The 24,630-nt window shown below is 29.8% G+C and overlaps 1 pseudogene; it reads left to right on the forward strand.

Moving 5' to 3' along the window:
- The first annotated feature begins 2,330 nt into the window (after positions 1 to 2,330).
- LOC150031811 (stress-induced protein KIN2 pseudogene) lies at positions 2,331 to 2,618 on the forward strand (annotated as a pseudogene).
- Positions 2,619 to 24,630: the final 22,012 nt, after the last annotated feature.

A 24,630-nucleotide genomic window follows, 5' to 3' on the forward strand; every position in this document is an offset into this window, starting at 1 on the left:
CCACTATAGACAATTTAGGTTATCACTTAAACATGATCCACTTGTATGTCTCTAAATACATGTTTAAGTTACAAATATAACCTTAGATGTTAGTTTATTGGTTTGTGTTTAATGTAACTAAAATATCATATACTTTATAGACAATAAATAAAATATCATATATTTTATTAAAAACATAATGAGTTTGTTTAATAATGTTTACAAACTATAAGACCCTACGAGATTTATGGCATCAACCCCAACAAAAATTGGCTATTTCAATTTCAATGAACTAGAGTAACTCGATCTTAATTCTGAGCTAACTATAAACTCCTGTTTATTTGGGATTATCCTTTGATTTGCATAGGTGAGAGTAGTCCAACAACACTACTCAATAAGCCTCCCATTTTGGGGATAAGACCAGATAAATAGCTGGGGACATAGTTCTACAAGATGGAATTCGCTCCTACCCGATTTAGGGTTAGCAGATATGTTGTTCTCTTAAGCACTGATTCTTGGTCTTGAGTAACAAGGCCCCGCCCTCGCACAGTTGAGAGGGTCATGGTTTATAAGTTGGACTATAAACCAATTGTTCAATAGAGGATCAGTGGGAGCTTAAGGAGCAAGATGTATTTACAGAGGTAAAACGATAATTACGAGCTAGCTGTAAATACGAACGACCTGTAAAGGATCGACTTACTGATTATGATTAAAATGGACAGAAATATATCTACAGTGGAGAGAGTGCAACCATCGAGTTATAGTGGTATGTCTAGATAGTTAATGAAAATTGATTATTTCGGTCTAAAGAGTTTAGCCAATTAATTTCAAATCGGTTGGAGCTTATGATCTGTAGGGTTTTGAATTTGGAGTGTTCAATTTCAATTAGAGTTTTTATTAATTGTATTTGATACAATTAAAACCTTTAATTTTGTTGAAAGTAAACAAAATTGGAAAGTTAAAAAATACTTAAATAATTATTTAAATATTTGATGAGGTGAAATATAATATTCAATATTTGATATTAAAAATAAATTAATTAAATTAGTTAATTAGTTATCCAACTTTATTCAAATTTGAAATTTATGTTTAAAATTGGTAATTTGATTAATTGATTTTTGAATTTTTTGAAATTTAAAATTAATAAACTTAAATTAAAAAACTGAACTTTTGAAAATCAGTTATAATTAAGTTTTAAATTAATCAAATTAATATTAATTAAAATTGTTTTAAAAAATAGAAAATGGGAAAATCCAACCACTCAAAATCCACCTCATGCCACTTCAATTTCAATGGAAATTGAAAAGGCATCAATTGTTTTAATCAGATTTGCATGGTCTTAATATATGTATTGAAATATTGACTTCAAATTTCAACCATGCAAGCTGAATTCTTACTGAAACTCTGCTAAAAAATCCATCTCTCCAAACCCTTTCCCTCTCTATCAAATTCACTTCAATTTAGAGATTCCACCTCTCAATCTGAGTGAGAGAATAGTAGAGAAGGTTTCTGTGGTGGTCCTTAGCTGATTTGACGTTCTAATTCGTAGAGAGAAGCTGGTATTGTTGAGATTCATCAAATGTTGTAGCTCATGAAACCCTTCTCTTTGAAATTTTGTGTCAATGCATGTTTTAAACTCAAATTAAGTGTAATTAGAGTGCTTATTTATTCTGATTTTTCTGATGTATGTTAGTTTACTCTATCTGGTCATCGACCTATTTGATATTTCAAATTAATAATACATATTGACATTTGGAACAGGAAGTTAATTATTATAGTTGGGTTATTATAGTTTGTGTATGGGGTGTCAATTATTTAATTTTGGGTTATAATAGTATATGTTTCAGGTGTAAACTATTTTAATTTTATAACAAAATAGTAAACATTGTAGCAAAGAATAAAAATGATGAATGTAAAATAGTAAAAACTGTGACAAATAATAAATACAATAGCAAATAGAGGTTTTGAAATAGTGTTAACTAAGCTAATTGGGGAATACAAAATAGTATTTATTATAGTAAGAGGTGGTTATTATAGTGTTAGAATAGTTTTTACTCCAAACACACCCTAAATATTAAATGAATGTAGTGAAACTTTGAATATTTAAACTGTCAAGTTGGTCTTAAGTTGAACATTCCAAGGACATGATGACAATTGTAACCTCTTAAACCACAAGCTACCATGTAGCATGCAACCTATTTGTGGCATGCCACATATCAAGCTATGTTTCAATCTAAATTCTTATATAAATCACATGCATTTGAGTTCTTAATCCAAAAAAAAAAAGAAAACACTCCAAAATCCTTCGAAGTTCTCAACTCTGTGTTTTTTCAACCTCTTTATAAAAGAAAATGGCCGACAACTCTCAAAAGATGAGCTACCACATTGGAGAAGCCAAAGGCCAAGCACAGGTTCACTTTACTTCAATAATCATTTTATCTTTTAAAATTAAGGATTGATTGGATAAGGTATTGATTTATTGTGTGATTATCTAGGAGAAGGCAAGCAATTTGATGGATAAGGCAAGTAATGCAGCCCAATCAACGAAAGAGTCAATACAAGAAGCAGGACAACAAATAAAAGCTAAGGCACAGGGTGCAGCTGATGCAGTCAAAGATGCTACAGGCATGAACAATTGAAGCTTTTTTTTTTTTTTTTTAAATGTTTTACTGTCAATAGCCCTCTTCATTTTTGTCCTATCTGAAGCTGAAGCTCTAAAATAGCTTTATCTTCTTTTTATATGAGAATAAGCTCTGATTTGGCTCTCGAGCCTTATTTATTCATAAGAATCAGGGCTAAAAACAATGTGCCTCTTTTTGTATCAATAAATATTTTATTATAAAAATGGGAGCATGAAACACCCCATCTTTCTTTCTTTCTAAGAGTGAAAAATTCAAATCTCTAATTTATTAGTCGAGATTACACGTTGTAACGAATTAGCCTAAGTTTGGATTAATCAATCATAAAGTAAATTAAATGAAAGGGAGAAAGGAGGGAGATCGAAAGGAAGGGTAAATGAAAATAAAAGAAATGAAAATAAAAGAAATGAAGAAGAAAAAAAAAGAAAAAAAAACAATCATGGCTTCAGTAAAGAGATGAAGTTTAATGACTGTGTTTGCCATTACACTATTATCACTAACTTTCAGTTAGTACCTAATGGAAAAATGGACAAAAATAGATCAACAATTAATCTATACTATATAAAAGGGTTTATGGAGGAGAAAATTTGGTTTCTTCCTTTACCCCTATAATGGATGATTACTGGGATATTTTACATAATTTCATATTTAAATCATTAAATAATCTAAATTTTTAAGGGAAAAAACATTCAAATTAAAATAATAAAATGAGATTTTTCTAACTTGGTTTAAACATGAGATTTTAAAATTCTAAAAGATCTTTTTTTTGTTTTATTTTATTATTTGAAATTTTATTTTAATTTATAGATTAAAGAAATATGATATTTTAAAATTTTAAAATATTTTATTTTTAACTTGATTATATATTTTCTTTTTCTCTATATATATATATAGTTGCTTTGTCTCATCAATTTTTCAATCTTTTTAAAAACATAAAATATCATGATATTTGATATTATTGACATGATTTATATCATTCAAAAAAATCCATATACTTGAAAATTAATAAAAACCCATATTTGATTGGTTTAAAATTTGATTTAATTAAAAAAATTTATATACGTGAAAAGCAATGATAAGGGATCTTTTTAAATATTAAAAAAATATTTAAAAATATTTACATTTTATAACAAAAAGTTCAAAAAATACAAAGCACTAATGGAACTTTTTACTATAAAGTAGTAAATATTTTTCAGATTTTTCTATTTATAAGAAAAATCTATATTATTTTTTTTATTGATTTAAAATTTGATTGTTTCTAATATTTGATTTAAGTTTTCAAATTTATATTAAGAAAAATAACCATTTACGTAAAAAAATAAATGGTTTTCGTTAAAAAGAAACAACAATAACATTTTAGAATATAATATCTACTGCAGGATAGATTTTTTTTTTTAAAGAAAAAAAATCAGATTTTAAAGAAAAATCACCTTATCTGTTAATATAATTTAAAAATAAAATCAAATTACGATTTGAACTATGAGTTTTCTCTATAAATAGTTGACCTCAACCACCCATTTTTTCTTCAGTATCTCCTCTCTTTTCTTTTTCTTTCTTTTAATTTTGTTAATTACTTTTCCCAACTTCTTTATATATATAATCTTGTTAACGGACAATCTTTTTAATGTTTCTTTTCTTCTTCTTAATTTTTTTTTTTTTTTTTACTTTTTAGTTTTGTAAAAACATTAAAGTGATATTTAGATATTTAAAGGTGTTTGGGAATACCAAGTGAGTTGAGTCGAGTTAGTAAAAAAATTCCAACTCAATGTTTGACCCACCAATTTTAAATGTGATGAAATTGTTATGCATTTGGGTTTTTAAATTGTGTGCTGAAAATATGTTACATTTTTTAAGAAGAAAAAACAAAAAGTTAGTTGTTACATTTTTTAAGAAGAAAAAACAAAATGTTAGTTGTTACATTTTTCAAGAAGCAAAAAAAAAAAAAAAAAGTTCAATTTTTAAGCTTTTTCAGTGTCCATAAGAGTTAAGTAATTGTAAAAAGTTTTCATTTGTTTAGAATATGTTTGGTGTTTAGGAATGAGAAAAATTGTTATGTAATTAAATATTAAAAACAATGAATTTAAAATTAGTGCTTAGTATATATTTACTTGTAGGAAGTTTTTATGTTTTAAGAATGGAAAAAATTATGGAATTTTTTTGTGTTAAAAATTTAAGGAAAACGTGCATAGTTGGAAATTAAAAAAAAAAATAGCAAGGAAATAAAATCAAGGACAATCAATTTCATTTACAAAAAAACTCAACTCAACACCCCAAACACAGACGATCTGACAAGGACAATCAATTTCATTTAGAAAAAACTCAACTCAACACCCCAAACACAGACGATCTGACTCAACTCAACACATCACCAGAACACAAACATTCCAACTCAACTCAACTCACCACCCTATACATATATAATTTAAGTCTTTATATAATAATTATCAATTCAATTCTTCCCAATTCTGCAGGACAAACATTCTTTTTAATGTTTTTATAGTTTTTTTTTATACACGCCTAACATATCGAAGTTGGTGGATAAAAAGACCTCGTTTTTGAGGTTCAACAAATTTAGAAGTTGGTAAAGTGATAAACGATTATCTATTTTATTTTTTGTAGTTTTTTTTATCACTTTTTAATTTTTGCAAATGTACCCTAATAGGTTTAAAGATTTATAATAATTTTTACTATTTTTTTTTACATGATTTTGTACTTTTTTCTCTTTTTAATTTTTGAAAATTTTTGAAATAAAATTTAAAATCAGGAAGAATATTTGCAAATCAAAATAAATTAAGTTTTTAGGGTATCTATTTGTATAGAAAAAATAATATATTTTTTTGAATTTTAATAAAAATGAAAATAGGAGATAATCAAATATGAAATCCTATAAAAAAAATAGAAAATTAATATTTTGGTTTAAATTAAAGTTTGAAATTAAAAGCATATTCATATCATTCAAATTAATTTAAATAATATATATAATATAGACAAGATTATCAAAAAATTAAATAAAAATGACATTTTAATTAAAGTTTAAAATTAATTAAATAAAGTTTAAAATTAAGACAATAATCCAATTATCCAATCCAAATAAATGAAAAAAAAAATTAGAAAAATATTTTGGTTTATTTAATCTTTAAAATTAAGAGGTTAGTAAAAGGATAAAATGAGTTTTTTAAGTTCTATTTTTAAGCTTTACGTAAGATGTGCAACACATGTAGTATCAAACTAATTCTACCAAATGCAAACCTCAAGAGTAAAATTGTTGAGTTTGAAAACTCATCAAACTTAATCTCAATCAAACCCTAAGGACCAAATATGAAATTTCTTTTTTTAAATATAAATGAAAAAAGAGATATATATATATATAGTAAATCAAAAGTGAGAGATGATTATTTAAACCTCTAATCTTAAAGAGGGTACTGTCAATCATGGTTGAGTTATGCTCACTTGTTCGTGCAAAGGTTCTTGCCATTTTATGCCTTTCTTAAATTTCAGTAATTATACTTTTATTTCTGAGTTCTTTCTTTATTGTTTTCAAAAAGGGTCATAGTGGAAAAAATGTGTTCCCTTTTCTCTTCGGTCTATATTGATCATTCGCAACTATTTAGTATTTTTTTAATAATTTGTTAAGGTTGTTGCATGTAAATCTATTTTAAAAATTTTAGGTTAATATTCATGGTTGATAAAATATTAAAAGATTATTATGTATTAATTAAAATTTTAGGGATGTTTGGAGTGTTGAGTTGATTATCATAATATGTGTTTAGGGTGCAAACTATTTAGATGTAGATAGAAAATAGTAAACAACATAAAAGAGAGGATAAAGAGGAAATAATAAACATAATAACAAAGAGGAATTTAAAATAGTAATATTGTAGTAAATTGTAGATTATAATAGTTGGAGACATTAATTATTATAATTGGAGCTCCAAACATGGAGTGGGCTATAATTAATTGTAAATTTTAATTTTGATAAAAGAAAACTATCATCATTATTGCATATTGTTGTGAAATCAAGGAGCACGACGGAAACACGAATAGGGAAAAATATAATATAATGATAAATTTATATAATAATAATAAATAAATATAACATAACATAAAATGAAATAACTAAAATCATAAAATAACTAAAATTATAAAACGGGATAATATGTAAATTAATGGAATTTTGAAGTGAATTTCTCACCAATGTGTATTCTTTTGAGATCCACCAAATGTCACTAATATAGGCAAAGTGTCAAATAGGATATGGATTTACATGGACACCAAACATGAATTATTACAAGGTGCATGGATAATATAAAAAATGACACGTGGCTTTTAGAAGACTAAAAATTAAGTATCTATTTTTATGATATTTATAATACATATATATTTTTTTAAAATAATAGAAATAATTTACAACATTCTATATGTTAAATATTCTCACAACTTCACGCACGATACTCAACAAAAAAGAGTTTAAAGATCATGAAAAGATATCATGAACAAAACAATACAAAAAGTGTGTGCATGTATATAGATAGATAGATGCACAAGTTTAGGCTTAAAATTTCAAGGTTTTTGTTGATTTAATCGCTTTTAAAATTAAGTGTCAATAAGTATCATAAATTCGAATTTTCAAATTATAATTAATTTAGATATAAATTTATCGATTTACTAACAAAACTTTAAAGGTTTCAATCTTATTTTGGTCCCTGAAGTCTAAATCTTATTCTATTTTAATCTTTAAACATGTCATTTTTAGGTCTTGAACTTTTAAAAAGTGTTTACTTTTGTCCGTGCTATTATAATTCTATTAACTCTTAAACATAATGGTAAAATGACGGTATTTTTTAATGACTAGACCGTCAAATAAGTTAACCACATGTTAAAAAATCTAGAGTTTCAATTTTGAATTAGGTGGCAAAACTATTTTCTATAGAAGATCTCAAAAGTCATTTTGCGTCCAAGATTTTTGTCATTTACTATTTTGATACGTTGATTGACTTCACTTTATCTTGCTCAGTCAATGCTAGATGCAATTTCATCTTTAAACATATTTCATCTTTAAAATATTAACATAATTAACAATAGGGACCCAATTAAACATCTTTTAAAAATTCAAAGACTAAAACATACGTTTTTTAAAGTGTAGGGACTAAAATAGAACAAAGTTCAAAGTTGAAGGACCGAAATAAGATGTTAAACCAACTTTAAACTATATCTTTTTATTTTATAGCATCAAGCCATTAGAGTAAAACTGACATTTCAAAAAATTTATGAAGAAAATAAAGCAAAAACATATTTGATTAGTAGGACCATCAATGTTTATCACTCTTTTGTATATCCCTCTTATTCAAAGTTGAGAACGGATTCTTCTGATCATATGTGCCCTCAATTTAGCCATTTTTTTTTATTTTAATTTTTAAAAATTATGGTTAAAAGTTCTACTTACGTTTATTGATTTCTTTATTTTGTTATCTATTTTTAGGAGTATTTAAAAAAAAAGTCAAATTTTTATTTTTTTAAATACCATAATTAAAGATGGTAAGAAAACAAACATAATTTTTAAAAGAAAAAAAGAAAAAAAATCAAATAGTTATCGAAGTGAAATTCCACTTATTTCAACTTCTTTAGCTTCAACAAGTTAAAAAAAAAATAAATAAATAAATATTTCATGACACATTTTTTGCTTGATTTCGTAATCATATCTTTTCTTATCATGTACATCCACTTGTGATGTGTATTCGGACATTAATATTTTTATGGCCAATGACTAGTTCCATCCTTTTTGTATAAAGTAAAAAATAAATTAATTAAAAAAAATATTGAAAAACAATGGCACATGACATATATTTATCGGGTGCAATTTTGGTTGTACAATAGATCATTGCAGTGTTTTTATCTATTTTTATTACAACAATTTTACCTTTTTGTGATAACAAATAAAAGTCAATTATCACCAAATAATTTCCTTTGGAGTTTTTTCACACATTTTTCATATAAAGGGTTATTCAAATGCTTTTAATTATTACTATAATTTTTACTTTTTGCTGTGGATCAACTATTACAAAATAATTAATCCAATAATAATGGAGTTTGAAATTGTTTTTTAAATATATACACACGGATATACTTAATAATAAAAATCAAAGTAATAAAGTGCAATCATATGTTCAATACCTTGGTAAAAAAAGTTAATAATAAATAATAAATATAATATTATTCATTGTTATAATTAAAGTTAAGTTTTCTTTCATATATAATTCTAACAAAATTCATTTAAATGATGAATACATGTATTCCTATATATGAATGAAATAGATAGTTGCACCATGTTTAATTATCCCTTAATCGGGTTTTCTTTTCGTATACAAAAGGGAAATAATCTCCTTGGACAAAAGAGCCTTAGAAAAAACAAAAACGAAAGCCATTTAGAGAAAAATTCAAAAAATGAAGAAAATGAAAATGGAATTATGCTTCACTTGTTAATTCCAGTAGCATCCTTGACAGCATCAGCTGCACCTTATGGTTTGGCCTTTATTTGTTGTCCTGCCTCTTGCATCGATTCTTTAGCTGATTGAGCTGCATCACTTGCCTTGTCCATCATATTGCTTGCTTTCTCTTATATGATTATCCAAATTGATATGTCTCCAATTATTTTTTAATCTTGAATGAAAAAATTAGTACTAAATACATTTTAACAAGGCTATTAGGTATATTCAATCATCACTAAACCATTACCAATAACAAAATTAGCATGATACAACAAATAAAACCAACTATTAAAATTAAAGGGGAATTAGCATGATATCACAAATAAAATCAACCATTAAAATTAAAGCATGACCCCTTTAATAATTTATAAGTTTGTTGATTTAGAACTCAGGCTTGTTTATGATTTATATAGTAGTTTAGATAGAAACATTGTTTGACACGTGTATGCCACAAATAGGTTGCATGAAAAGTGGTAGATTGTAGTTTGAGAAGAGGTGCCACTTGTCATAATAATATTGGAAAATAGTTCTATTTAGGGCTCTTGACCTAACTAACATAGTTTGAGGAAATGTTCCATATTAACCCCAATCTACCCCTATTTTCATTTACAAGATTAGTTGAAATTGATAGAATGGTAGATTTGGGATTCACTATTACAACAATTAGGTTACGTGACGTTTGTGTAATGTTAAGTAGAGAGCATACCTGACACTTATTAATGTGTTGTGTATTTGACTGTCAAGTATAATGTGATAAATTGATTATGAAAAAAACATCAAGACAGATATTTCTTAATACTATTTTCGTGTCAAGAAATATAATACACTCTACACTGGTGACATTTCATGTTGATTAATTATTGATATTTATTACGTATCATATGTTATTGTTCTTGACATTTTTTATTTGTCAAATATGTTTTTATATTGACACAGAATAATGGACAAATTATTTAATTCTTAACACGTTTTCAATGTAATCTATGTTTTTTTTTTTTTTCAAATTAAACATACGAATTTTCCATTTTTTATTTCCTGCATTACATCTGTTTCAATAAGACAATTTCAACAATTAAAATAAACAGTTGTACATCTGAGGTCTACATATCAGTTCAATATATCAAACTAACAGTTTTATTCTTCTATACCTTATATATATATGCACGATTCCAAAGTTTAAAATAATATATACTCTGAAATATGCTTTTAATTTTTAAAATTAATTTTTAATGATTTGGAAGTGCTATTTACATGTGTGAAATCAAAAATTATATTGATTTCAAATGATAAAACATATATTTTAGAGCAATTTTTTTAAAATATATATATATATATATATATATATATATATATATAACAAAAGTGATCTACTCGGATCATTCAATATAGACCATAAAATTCATTGAAAAAAAAATGATGAAACAAGATAGACCATAATATTAATCCAAACTAATCAAGCCCCATCTATATTTGCAAACTAAACTAAATTTGTTTGTGATATATATATATATATATATAGTATATGTATGTGTGTGTAACACATGTCATAATAATTTGATGCCTTGTACAAACCTAAGAGATGAAGTTTGCCTTACTCATTATATAATTACTTCATACGATGTGATTATGAAGCCATCACAGTATGGTTGTACCTCATTAATAAACCTAGGGATGTTGGACTCAAAAATCTATAACGACAAGACGAAATTTGTATGGTCTCTTTATCTTTTCAATATGAGATTACGAACAAAGCTCAAATAAGATGTTACGTCTAAAACTAATTGACAAGTAAAGTAGTACATTTATCTTGTAAAAAATATGAGCTCTTATTATCTTTTTAATGTGTGATCTTCAACATGGTGCTTCTTTTGGGTTCACCTTTTTTATTTATTTATTTATTTTTAATAGATGTGGGGTGGTAGAATTGAAAATTTGTCTCTAGGGTTGATAGTATATGTTTACATCATGGACCTGTGCTCATTGGTCATAATTTGACTAACAAGATATAAGAGTTCAATTTTAGATCTATAGTAGAGTGACTTAGATTTAATGAATCAAAATTAATTATTGAGAATATCAAGCCATAAGCATCATCATTTTTTTTTTAATTTTTTTTTATTTCACTGACACTGAGCATATTTCGTATATTAGTTTTTTTTCACTCTACACAGTTTATACCAACCCATTTTAAAAAAAGAAATATATTGGTCGTGGCAAGACAAAAAAAAAAAATCACTCCCAAGTAAAAAAATATATTTATTTATTTAAAAATAATAAAAAGGTCGCATGTTGAAGATGCTATCTACTTAATTATTTTTTCCAAATTAGAGTTTAGGTTTAAGCTTTAGGTTGTATCTTCACTTGCAATCTTTTATCTTTTTTGAAACAAATTAAAAGATCATATCTTCAACACATACGATCTTTTAGTTTTCCTTTTTTTAAAAAAAAATTAGATTAAAAAAATAGAAATAAAATAAAAGATCGAATCTTTAACATGTGATCTACTTAAGGTTTGAAAAAAAAATTAAAAATCGCATATATCTCCAAACCTAAATCCCATCTTGAACATGCGATTTTATTTTTAATAAAACAAATGCCAACTTTTATTTTTTGTCCTTGTGAATGGTTTGTAAAAAGGGTGCATCCATAAAGCTACAATATTTTTGTAATAAGATATAAAAGTGCTTTTTTTGTTTTTCAAAATATAAAAAGTTTTCAAACTCGCAATATGAAAAAAACCAATCCTAGTTATTGTTGTGAATCCCATATTGATAAAAAAAATCAATAGACTTCACACTCTTAATAAGATAGATGAGTGAATTCCTCCTATTATCAATTGGTTTTGAGATGAACCTCATACTATCAAATAGTTATTTCTATTATAAAACAAGTTGAGGGAGAAGAGAGTAGAGAATGAATCCATATCTCAAAACCTCAATAACCACTATTTATAGAGATTACGAAGATTTTTGTAGATATGTAATCTATAGACATCTATATATAATTCAAATATTTATAACACTCCCCTTAGATGTCCAAGATGTCCAATACTATATGGAACATATGTCGTGTAAAAACTTGACTTTGAAAAATTCAATGGGATAAAAAAATTAGTGAAGAAAAAGGATATATTATTCATATATTTTAATAACTGCCGCATCAAAAACCTTAATAAGAAAATTCAAAATCTTACAAAGAAAATTCAGTGGGATAAAATTATAGTCAAGGGAAAAATAGTACAACATATTTGCTCATCCTCATAAACACATCACTTGATATCTCTTAGATGTTACATTCAAATGTTGCGTGTTAACTTCTCAAATGTTGTTGTAAGTAACAACTTCATTAATAAGCCTTTCAAATCATCTTTTGAAGAAATTAATTGAATAGTAATGCCACCATATGATGCATTATTGTCTTCATATAAGGACACTATTGTCTAGCCTCATAAATCCTTATGATTTCAACATGATTTAAAAGAGCAGTTGTTATAATTTGCTTGATAGACTGCCATAATATAAAAAATCTTCACCATGTATGTTAGCTCTAAAAAGAGGTATTATTTCTAGCTTAATTTGGGCTTGTTATTAGATTTTGCTTGTTTATTTTCCTAATTTGTAGTTATCGAGTAATCAAGAGGTAGAATTGGCAATTTGGAGCCGATCATGGTTAATTTGAAGCAATTTGGAGTTGATTTGAATATCCGGGTTTCAAAGGAGTGGAAATTACAAAATTATCATCGAGTAAAAACAATTTGGGCTTTTTCTCCTTGATGACATTTAATATAAATCATATTTATATTAATTCCTCCAATAATCTATCAAATACATTAAATCAATTATATCACATATAATTGAATGAATTTAATTATATCATATATAATCAAATTTTCTCTTGTTAATTTGAACACTTCAAACTAAGCCAAAAACTTATTCTCAAGATGAATCCATCAACCTACCAAGGAAATGTTATGGACCTGTAGCTTGAAGCTCCAACGATATGTGAATAACTGACTAAACTCTTTAATCACAATATCCACCATCTGTTAACTGTCAGGCATTCCACTAAAGACCAACAACTGCACTCTTCGTACTATTAATATATTTTTGTGTTCATTGGATATAACCAATCAATAGTATGATGACCCTTCACAAATCGCTCGTAAGTACAACAGGACCAATTTACCATTTTGCCCTTATAGTTACATCAAACTTCTTAAGTACCACTGATTCCTCTAATGAACAATACATCATAGTCCCATTATAAGTAAACCCAAGTAAACTCTTCTCAGGCCAATAGAAGGTGTGGGGCCACATTGTTCAAGCCTCGAAATCAACCCTTAAGGGAGCAATTTATCTACTTACCCCTGCTTTGGGGAAGGAATAAATTTCGTCTTGTGTAGTTGAGTTCCCAGCTCCTCTATCAAAGGAATCCCCAAAGTGGTAGGTTGTATGTCCTTCATCCACCCAAACTATCCCTCCTAACTAAAATAGTAAAAGCCCATTACTCCTGGGTTCTCACCCCGAGAATACCAAAGGCTTTTTGTAGTAGTGTCCCTGTTACTGTTTGAGAAAATCTTGAAGACGGTCTTCAAGAGTTGTTGTTTCTGTTCGAGACACGTCACTGTTGGAGGGAGTTTCATGAAGAAAGGTTCTTCAAGGGTAATGTATCTTGAACCTTTTTCTATAAAAAGCATGATGTAATTTATTTTAAATGCATATCTTGTATATTTACTATAAATTGTGTTTTCAATAATTTATGGAATTTGGACGATCCGCTTCCACTCAAGGATCTCTTAAAAAATGAGTTCCTTCAATATAAACAAGATATACATTTAATTATAAATTATAGCATGCAAATATAAGGGTTTTAGAAACCTCACCTTTGAAAACCTTTCTTCACGTTTTCCCTCGAACAATTCACGAACTTCTTGAAAACTTTATTCAAGAATAACCTCGAACAATATCAAACACTACCATGAATGTTTCCTTGGTATTCTCAGGGTGAGAACCCAGGACTACTAATATATCACACTCTTGACATTTACTTTTTGTTGAAATGTAGGAAATGTCTGTGACGAAATGAAGAATAGAGAGAAATTACTGTTCGACCACATAGGTGGATCGAAGTCATTCTTGCAAATTCAAGCAGAGTTGTAGGCAAAGGAAGGTCGAGAAATAGGATGTGTTGACCTATTTAAGGAAACACACTCTAAAGGTGGCAAGTTCGTGAACGAGGCAGCTGAAAATGTACATGTAACATTTTTTGCTTTACTATCATGTTGTTTTTTATTTCTAACTTTAGTCACTTGTTCTTACCCATTTAATTAATATGTCTAGAACTAAATGTTGGAATTACAATCCAACCTCACTCTAGAAGGTTCTCAACCACTAATAGGGGATAAAATCTGTGAGACGGTTTTGGGTAGACGACCCGGATATTCAAAAGGCCTCGGTTGGGGCCCTAAGCCTCAATCAAGAAGGGGTAGCATCTCATCAAGCTCGTCATCTACTTAAGGAATGGAGAGGGGAATGGAGGAATTGAGGGCCAATTTCGAACAGTCTCAGTCGAGGATTAAGGAACTTGAAGACGTTCAGAAACAAATGAAAGAGGATCATGCAAGACAAATGGAAGAAATGAAAAAAATGATTGAAGAAATGATACGATCACAAAGAGAAGACCCATCGAATTAGGTATGATTACTACATTATTTAGTTGTCTAATATGTTGCTATCCTGTAGTTATGGTAGCAAAGTAGTTATGTCTTAAGTAGCTTTATGATAAAGAATTGTCGGCTATCCTGCAGTTATGGTAACCAAACAACTGGATTTTGATGTGCTTTTTGCCGTTTTGTGTGTTTTTTGTTGTGCTATCCTGAAGTTATGAAATTTGTGTGTTTTTTATGTTCGGGAGGTTCCATATTTGTCGTGGGGTTGGGTAGAGTTTCATTAGACTCTTCTTGTCGTTGAACTTGGAGTTCTTGTGTGTTTATGAATGTTTATGAAGTTCTAATGTGCTGTGGGGGCTGGGTTGAGGTTGGTTTAAACCATTTTGGGGACAAAGTTTGAGTTTTATGTGTGTTGGTCCTTGTTTACTCAATTTGTGTATTTTTTATGTTCGGGAGGTTCCATGTTTATCGTGGTGGGTGGATAGAGTTTCATTACACTCGTCTTGTCGTTGAACTTGGAGTTCTTGTGTGTTTATGAATGTTTATGAAGTTCTAATGTGTTGTCGGGGGTGGGTTGAGATTGGTTTAAACCATTTTGGGAACGAAGTTTGAGTTTTATGTGTGTTGGTCTTTGTTTACTCAATTTGTGTGTTTTTTATGTTCGGGAGGTTTCATGTTTGTTGTGGGGGTGGGTAGAGTTTTATTACACTCGTTTTGTTGTTGAACTTGGAGTTCTTGTGTGTTTATGAATGTTTATGAAGTTCTAATATGTTGTGGGGGGTGGGTTGAGATTGGTTTAAACCATTTTAGGGACAAAGTTTGAGTTTTATGTATGTTGGTCCTTGTTTACTCAATTTGTGTGTTTTTTTATGTTCAGGAGGTTCCATGTTTGTCGTGGGGGGTGGGTAGAGTTTCATTACACTCGTCTTGTCCTTGAATTTGGAGTTCTTGTGTGTTTATGAATGTTTACGAAGTTCTAATGTATTGTGGATGTTTTGTTTATGAAATTTGAACGTGTTGTGGATGTTTACTGATTATGACATTTGAATGTTTTTGTTTTATTGTAGAATGATGTTCGGAGATGAGCTGGGACGATTATTGAAGATTTTGTGTTCCAGACGTGTTTTGGACGTTTTTTTTCATTTTATTTCTTCTATGTATTTGTGATATGAATGTTTATGAAGTTCTAGTATCGACTTTGTTTTATTTTAGAATATTGTAATTTTTGATTTATTTGTTATAGTATGAACTTCATTTTCGTTGTTTTATTTATTATATGAATCTTTATTTGGTTAATTATATTTTACAAGTTATTCAGATCAAATTTTAAAAAATTACAAACTATAAATTAAAAATATTTGATAGACAATTTTCAACTAATAAAGGAACTCCCCACACATATATTACTACGTCAGGAGTTCTTGTAACTTCCGATGCATTAAATAAACCTTCGGGAGTTCTGAAACTCCAGACACATGAAACAACTACCGGAAGTTCAGAAACTTCCGACACATAGAAAATGGCGTCGGGAGTTAATTGGGGAATTGTCGATGCATGTATAAGGCATTGGGAGTTCTCCAATCGCCGACGCCGTATATCAGGCGTCAGTAGTTACTGGAACTCCCAATGCCCTATACATGCGTCGGGAGTTCCCCAACTAACTCCCGACGCCATTTTTTCATGCGTTGGGAGTTCCTCTCCCGATGGAATATGTCAACTTTGAACGAGAAGATCTTTCAATCTACTCATGCGTTTGGAGTGATTTCAAAGCCATCTAAATGCTCTAGATGTCTAGTTTTTAGAGTAGGGCGGCGGAAGGAAAAGCATCAAAGGAACTGGGCTGGAGATTGAGAAGAAGGCAGAAGGGTCAGACTGTCGGATCAGTCTAGGCCAGTCTTGAAGATTTTGAGATTCCAACCAAACCACGGGAAATTCTAAGCTGAAAGTTTAGGGTAAGTTCCCTAGGACATTTTATAATAAGGTTTGGAACTATGAGTAATCTAAGTTGTAATTTGAATCTAGATTCTAAGGGTGAAAAAGGGACCCGAAGAGCTACTAGAGTGAAAAGTTCCTAAGAGTTCGAGGTCAGTGGCTAAAATGTTTTCGATCTAAAATGTTTTTAAGCTGTTTTAGATTACAACATTTACAGAAAGCATATTTGCGAAAATAATTCTCATGCCTACTAGTTTTATAAAGTGGTTTCCAAGCAAGTTTGAATTGTGATTTGAACGCATGCATATTGTTGAAAAACTATTTACATATGTTGATTTTATCGAGCATGCGTTATCATCTTTAAAGCCATGTTGTATATGTGTTATACTATACATACTTTAAAGAGAAAAGTTGTTTATAAATAGTTTTGGTAAAATACAATGCCGAAGTACAAGGAGAAGGCATCCACCCAACTAGATACTGAAGTACAAGGAGAAGGTATCTATTGGTACTGAAGTACGTTTGAGAAGGTACCAAGCCAACGGGATACTGAAGTACATTGGAGAAGGTATACTAAAGTACAAGGAGAAGGTATCGGAGCAGTAGTACCTAATGTGGGCACAGGTGAATAAAGTCAGAGATTGAGCAAAAAGGTTCTCTCTGGACTAGTAGTTGGTGTTGGGATTATTTTACCACTTATACAGTACTTTGATTTGAGAAATGATTTTACTGTTTTATGTTTTAAACAGTTTTATATACATTACGATTGAAAATTGTTTATGTTGCATTAAATTATATTTCAGATAAAACTATCTTTTGAAGTTATTTATGAGAATTTACTATGTTTTCGCGGTCATTCACTGGGCGTAAGCTCACCCCATTTTCAAATGTTTTTGTTCCCCCCCACAGGTAGCGGTCAAATCCTCTGAAGACAGCTCAGTATCTGCTCTGCCACTAAATGACCAAAAGACTTGTAACCGTTTGCTAGGTGGTTACAGTTAATATTGTACACATGTTGCTATTGTTCATATAGACACTAGGGTTTGTGGGTTTTGGGACTTGTAAATCTAATGTTGTAAATACTCTAAACATATTAAGTTTCTAAGTTAATAAATTGTGGACCTACAGCCGTCCCGTTGCATATAATTTGTATTTGGTATCAGAGTTATTCTGCAAGAGTTTTTAGGCAATAAGTGTCAGCCTAAGGGTTGATAACAGCAACAGTCACGCCCTTCTCTAGGCTAAGAGGGTGATCTGGGGCGGGGTGTGACAGTAACACCTACAAAGCGGACCATACTGGTAGTGTTACTAGGATAAGATATGCCGTCTTTTTCATCTACTACAGACCATTTAGGTTTTCACTTAAACACGATCCACCTATATGTCTCTACATACATGTTTAAGTTACAAATATAACCTTGGATGTTAATTTATTGGTTTGTGATTAATGCAACTAAAATATCATATATTTTATAGATAATGAATAAAATATCATATATTTTATTAAAAACACAATGAGTTTGTTCAATAATGTTTACAAACTATAGGACCCTACGAGATTTAGGGCATCAACCCCAACAAAAACTGGCTATTTCAATTCCAATGACCTAGAGTAACTCGATCTTAATCCTGAGCTAACTATGAACTTCTGTTTATTTGGGATTATCCTTTGATTTGCATAGGTGAGAGTAGTCCAATAACACTACTCAATAAGCCTCCCATTTTGGGGATATGACCAAATAAATAGTTGAGACATAGTTCTACAAGATGGAATTCACTCCTACCCGATTTAAGGTTAGTTCTACAGAGATAAAATGATAATTTTGACCTAGCTGTAAATTCGAACGACCTGTGAAGCATCGACTTACTGATTATGATTAAATGGACAAAAATATATCTACAGTGGGGAGAGTGCAACCATCGAGCTATAGTGGTATGTCTGGATAGTTAATGAAAATTGATTATTTCGGTCTAAAGAGATTAGCCAATTAATCTCAAATCGGTTGGAGTTCATGATCTGTAGGGTTTTGAATTTGGAGTGTTCAAATTCAATTAGGGTTTTCATTAATTGTATTTGATATAATTAACACCTTTAATTTTATTGAAATTAAACAAAATTGGAGAGTTCAAAAATAGTTAAGTAATGATTTAAATATTTGATGAGGTGAATATTTTATATTAAAATTAAATTAATCAAATTAGTTAATTAATTATCCAACTTTATTCAAATTTGAAATTTATGTTCAAAATTGGTAATTTGATTAATTGATTTTTGGATTTTTTGAAATTCAAAATTATTAAACTTAAACTAAAAAACTGAACTTTTGAAAATCAGTATTAATTAAGCTTTGAATTAATCAAATTAATATTAATTAGTATTGTTTTAAGAAATAGAAAGTGGAAAAATCCAACCACTTAAAATCCACCTCATGCCACTTCAATTTCAATGAAAATTGAAGTGGTATCAGCTGTTTTAATCAAATATGCATTGTCTTAATGTATGTATTGAAATATTGACTTCAAATTTCAGCCATGCAAGCTGAATTCTTACTAAAACTCTGCTAAAAAATTCATCTCTCCAAACTCTTTTCCCTCTCTATCAAATTCACTTCAATTCAGAGATTCCGCCTCTCAATCTAAGTTAGAGAATAGTAGAGAAGGTCTTTGTTGTGTTCCTTAGTTGATTTGAAGTTCCAATTCGTGGAAAGAAGCTGGTATTGCTGAGATTCATCAAAGGTTGTAGCTCTTGAAACCCTTCTCTTTGAAATTTTGTGTCAATGCATGTTTTAAACTCAAGTGTAATTAGAGTATTTATTTATTCTGATTTTTTCTACTGCATGTTAGTTTACTCTATCAAGTCATCGACCTATTTCATATTTCAAATTAATAATACATATTGACCTAACAACTTTGTATCTAATGTATTTGTAAATTTGTCAACATGTCAGGACTATAAGTCAGAAAACTAAGGGGACGTTTGGGACAAGAAGTTGGTTATTATAATTGGGTTATTATAGTTTATATTTAGGGTGTCGATTTTTTTAGTTTAGGTTATAATAGTATGTGTTTGAGGTGAAAATACTATTTTAATTTGAGAAGATAATAGTAAACATTGTAGCAAAGAATAAAAAAATGATGAATGTAAAATAGTAAAAACTGTGACAAATAGTAAATACATTAGCAAATGGAGGTTTTTGAAATATTATTAACTGTAGCGAATTAGGAAATACAAAATAGTATTTATTGTAGTAAGAGGTGGTTATTATAGTGTTAGAATAGTTTTTACTCCAAACACACCCTAAATGTTAAATGAATGTAGTGAAGCTTTGAATATTTAAACTGTCAAGTTAGTCTTAAATTGAACATTCCAAGTACATGATGACAATTGCAACCTCTCAAACCACAAGCTACCATGTAGCATGCAACCTATTTGTGGCATGCCACATATCAAGCTATGTTTCAATCTAAATTCTTATATAAGTCACATGCATTTGAGTTCTTAATAAAAAAACTCCAAAATCCTTCGAAATTCTAATTTTTTTTTTCTTTTTTATGTTTTGCTCTCAATAGCTCTCTTTATTTTTGTCCTATCTTAAGTTGAAGCTCTATAAAATATCTTTATCTTCCTTTCATATGAGAAGAAGCTCTGATTTGGCTCTTAAGTCTTATCTATTCGTAAGAATCAGGGCTAATTGAATGTAGGACCAAAACAATATGCCTCTTTTTGTATCACTAAAAAGTTAATTATAAAAATGGGAGCATGAAACACCCAATCTTTCTTTCTTTGTAACAGTGAAAAATTCAAATCTCTAATTTATTAATCGAGAGTACACATTGTGACGGATTAGCCTAAGTTTGGATTAGTCAACCATAAAATAAAATTTTATGTGAAAGGGAGAAAGGAGGGATTGTCACACCCCATCCCAAGCCCGCACTCCCGAGCCCAAGGAGAGGCATGAAGGATCGTAGATACCACCCTTTTTGTGATACTTACTGTCCAACTAAACCTATTTACTACGCACAGTAAACTTTAAATCAAGGAGATAACAACAACGGGTTAAGTAGGCCCATTTTATTACAACAATGTAACGTTTATACAACTCCAAGACTTAACTAAAAAAAACCCTCCGGAAGTGTAACTGTGGTATGTGGCAGACCTTGACCTTAGCAGCACCCTTGAACTCCTCACCTTTCGCTTTCTTGGGGGGGGGGGAACATAAAACATGGAAAACGTGAGCTACAAAGCTCAGTGAGTGGCAGCTTTAAACAAACATAAGTTTAATTTTAGAAGTATACTTTTTGGAAATCAATACATAATAAGTACATGACCACAAGTTCACAATTATTTTTCCAGTCAGACCACTGGATTAGCCCCAACTCAATTGCTGGTTAAAACCATCAACCCTAGCTTGATCGTTGCTTATCACAATGTAAACATCCCCAGCTTTACCACTGGTTATCCCTGGCATGATCATACATTAAAGTAAGATAACAACAATTCCTGTGGAAACTTTCCCTGTACCCTATTATCTCGCCAATGTGCACATCGACTATTTTCCCGCTAGCTATCCTTAGGTAACTTGACTATATTTCCCGTCGGTCGTCACCGACTATCATTTCTCGCCGATCGAAACCGACTATATTTTCCTGCCAGCTGAAGTCGACTATATTTTTCCGCCAAGTACCTTTTCAAGCATGCTAACTATATATCTCGGATACAATTTCAGTTTTCAAAACAAACATACAAGTAATATCTTAACAAGCATAGTAACAAGATAAACATATATCCCTGAACATGCCAATTTAACATTATCCTCTATATATATTAACCTATATATAGAAATTTCATCAACAATACAATAACACAATAACCACTCACCTTGGTTGCTTAGGAACTTTCCTTTCCGAAGTTCCTTAGGTTTCCTTGGTTCTCTTTTGAACCCTAAATTCTAGATTCAATTATCAGCTTAGTTTCCTTCTATAAATATGCTCTAAAATGTCTCAGGAAGCGTACCTCAAAATATTAGCTTAGAACTCTTTGTGGTTTGGCTGGAATCTTCAAAACATCAAGACTGACCCATCTTACCTGACAGCTCGACCCTTCTGTCTTTTTCTCATTGTCCAGTCCGATTCCTTGGAGATTCTTCTTCGGGAGCCCCACCATGAAAACTAGACTCTCATATCTTTCAGGTGGCTTTAAAATCACTCCAAACGCACGAGTATTTTGGGAGAACTTCTCGTCTCAATTTGATGCTACTCCCTGTCCTTTCTGTCCGACAACATCTTCCCTTCTTGGAACCACTTGACCAACGCATGGTCTTGCTACCAACGCATGCATTCTTCCATCAACGCATAGTATTCTCCTAATCAGCCTTCATACACTCTTCTGAATGTCCTTTGAAGAGAATTTGAGTTCTCATATGAAGTCCTTGGCCCTATTTATAGGCGTCCAAGATCTCTCTAAGGTCGACATCTCCTACTTGGCCGCATGTCCAAATGTCCTTTCCTTACACTATTAATGCAACCTTGCATCATCGCAATCCAAGGTGTCTTGCTCCCCTTTTACCAATGCGTAGCCCTCAAGTTTGCATGTCTTCTTGTGCATCCACCTCATTTTCTTAAGGCCTAAGGTTTCTTCCTAACAAGCCACATGTCCGGATGACGACCTTGAATGTGTCCATCCTTCATATGCGTTCATCTAACCAAAAATGCGTCCATTCAAATTCCGCAACATCCTATGTCCGGACACCATCAATCGGCGTATGGGTCCATTCAATCTTTCCTTGTGCATCTAATTGACGCAACTTGGTCACATATACTAGATGCTCGCAAAGCCCATCTTTAACCGCATATCCTTTCCTTTCGCATGACTTACCTTTGCCCTATGCGCTCAACTAGGATAATGACCAACACTCTTTCAACGCATACTACTAGCTTGTCCTATGCGCCCATATGCCTTCGGATGTCCAAAGCGTAGCACATGTCCAATGCATAGAACATCACCAACGCATAGTGTTGCCGCATACCATCACGTAGCACTGCCGCATCCATCGCATCCATCGTGTAACATCCTCACATGCCATCGCGTAGCACTACTGCATCCATTGCATAGCATCGCCACATGCCATCTCATAGCACTGCCGCATTCATCGCCACATGCCTCTATGATCAACCAGTGCGCGCAACTCCAACGCCCAACGCCCTTGTCCACGCAACTTGAGGCTGCCGCATGTGTTTTTCTAACCTCTCAAGACTTCATGGTTAATGCATGGCACCACACCAACGCATTGTCAAATACTTTAGCCATTTTTTTTTCTTGGCTTCCAACACATAATTCCTTGTTGATATTATACTTAACAAAATTTTCACTAGTTATAGGTTATCTCAAAGCTACTCAACAATCTATTTAAACACTTAGAAATTTCCTTCACTTCAACATAGAATTTAACTTTCACTTAGTTAATCCCTTTTATTTCCTGCTTAAGTAAGAAAAAATAGAAATCCGGGTTTCACAGGGAGATCGAAGGGAAGGGTAAAAGAAAATATAAGAAAAAAAGAATAAAAAAAAGAAAAAAAAAATCACGGCTTTAGTAACGAGATGACGTTGACAGACGACATTTAATGATTGTGTTTGCCATTATAATATTATCGCTAACTTTCAGTTAGTACCTAACCGAAAAATTGACAAAAATGGACCAAGAATTAATCTATACTATATAAAAGGGATTATAGAGGAGAAAATTTGGTTTCTTCCTTTACCCCCTTTAATGGATGATTATAGGGATATTTTACATAATTTTATATTTAAATCATTAAATAAACTAAAATTTTAAAAAAGAAAAAACATTCAAATTAAAAATATAATAAAATAAGATTTTTCTAACGTGGTTTAAACAAACATGAGATTTTAAAATTCTAAAAGATTTTTTTTCTTTTTGCTTTTATTTTTTGAAATTTTATTTTAATTTATAGATTAAAGAAATATTTTTTTTTAACGTGATTATATATTTTATTTTTCTATATATATATATATATATATATAGTTGCTATGTCTCATCAATTTTTTAAGATTTTTAAAAACAAAAAATATCTTGACATTGGATATTATTACATGATTTATATCATTCAAAAAAATCCATATACTTGAAAATCAATAAAAATCCATATTTGATTCGTTTAAAATTTGATTATATCTAATATTTGATTTAATTAAAAAATTCATATATGTGAAAATCAATGAGAAGGGGCCTTTTAAATATATAAAAATATTTAAAAATATTTACGTTTTATAGCAAAAAGGTCCAAAAGTACAAAGCACTAATCGAACTTTTTGCTAATTTTTCTATTTATAAGAAAAATCTATATTATTTTTTATTGATTTAAAATTTGATTATTTCTAATATTTGATTTAAGATTCAAAATTTATATTAAGAAAAATAACCATTCAGGTAAAAAAAATAAATGGTTTTCAATAACATTTTAGAATATAATATCTACGGCAGGAAAGATCTTTTTTTTTTTTAAGAAAAAAAATAACATTTTATAAAGAAAAATCACCTTATCTGTTAATATAATTTGATTAAAAATAAAATCAAATTACTATTTGAACTATGAGTTTTCTCTATAAATAGTTGACTGCAACCACCCATTTTTTCTTCAGGTATCTCCTCTCTTTTCTTTTTCTTTCTTTTAATTTCGTTAATTACTTTTCCCAACTTCTTTATATATATAATCTTGTTAACGGACAATCTTTTTAACGTTTCTTTTCTTCTTCTTATTTTTTTTTTAATTTAATGTGTCTCTTTTAGGTCTTGAGGAAGGTACCACCTCTCTCTTTTTCATTCAACGTATGTTTTCTGTTATCATTTTTTTTTATTTTATTAGTTTTATAAAAACATATAAAGTGATATTTAGAGGTGTTTGGCAA

Source organism: Benincasa hispida, chromosome 12, assembly GCF_027475165.1.
Source record: "Benincasa hispida cultivar pf3 chromosome 12, pf3_genome.v1.1, whole genome shotgun sequence".
Classification (NCBI taxonomy): Eukaryota; Viridiplantae; Streptophyta; class Magnoliopsida; order Cucurbitales; family Cucurbitaceae; genus Benincasa; species Benincasa hispida.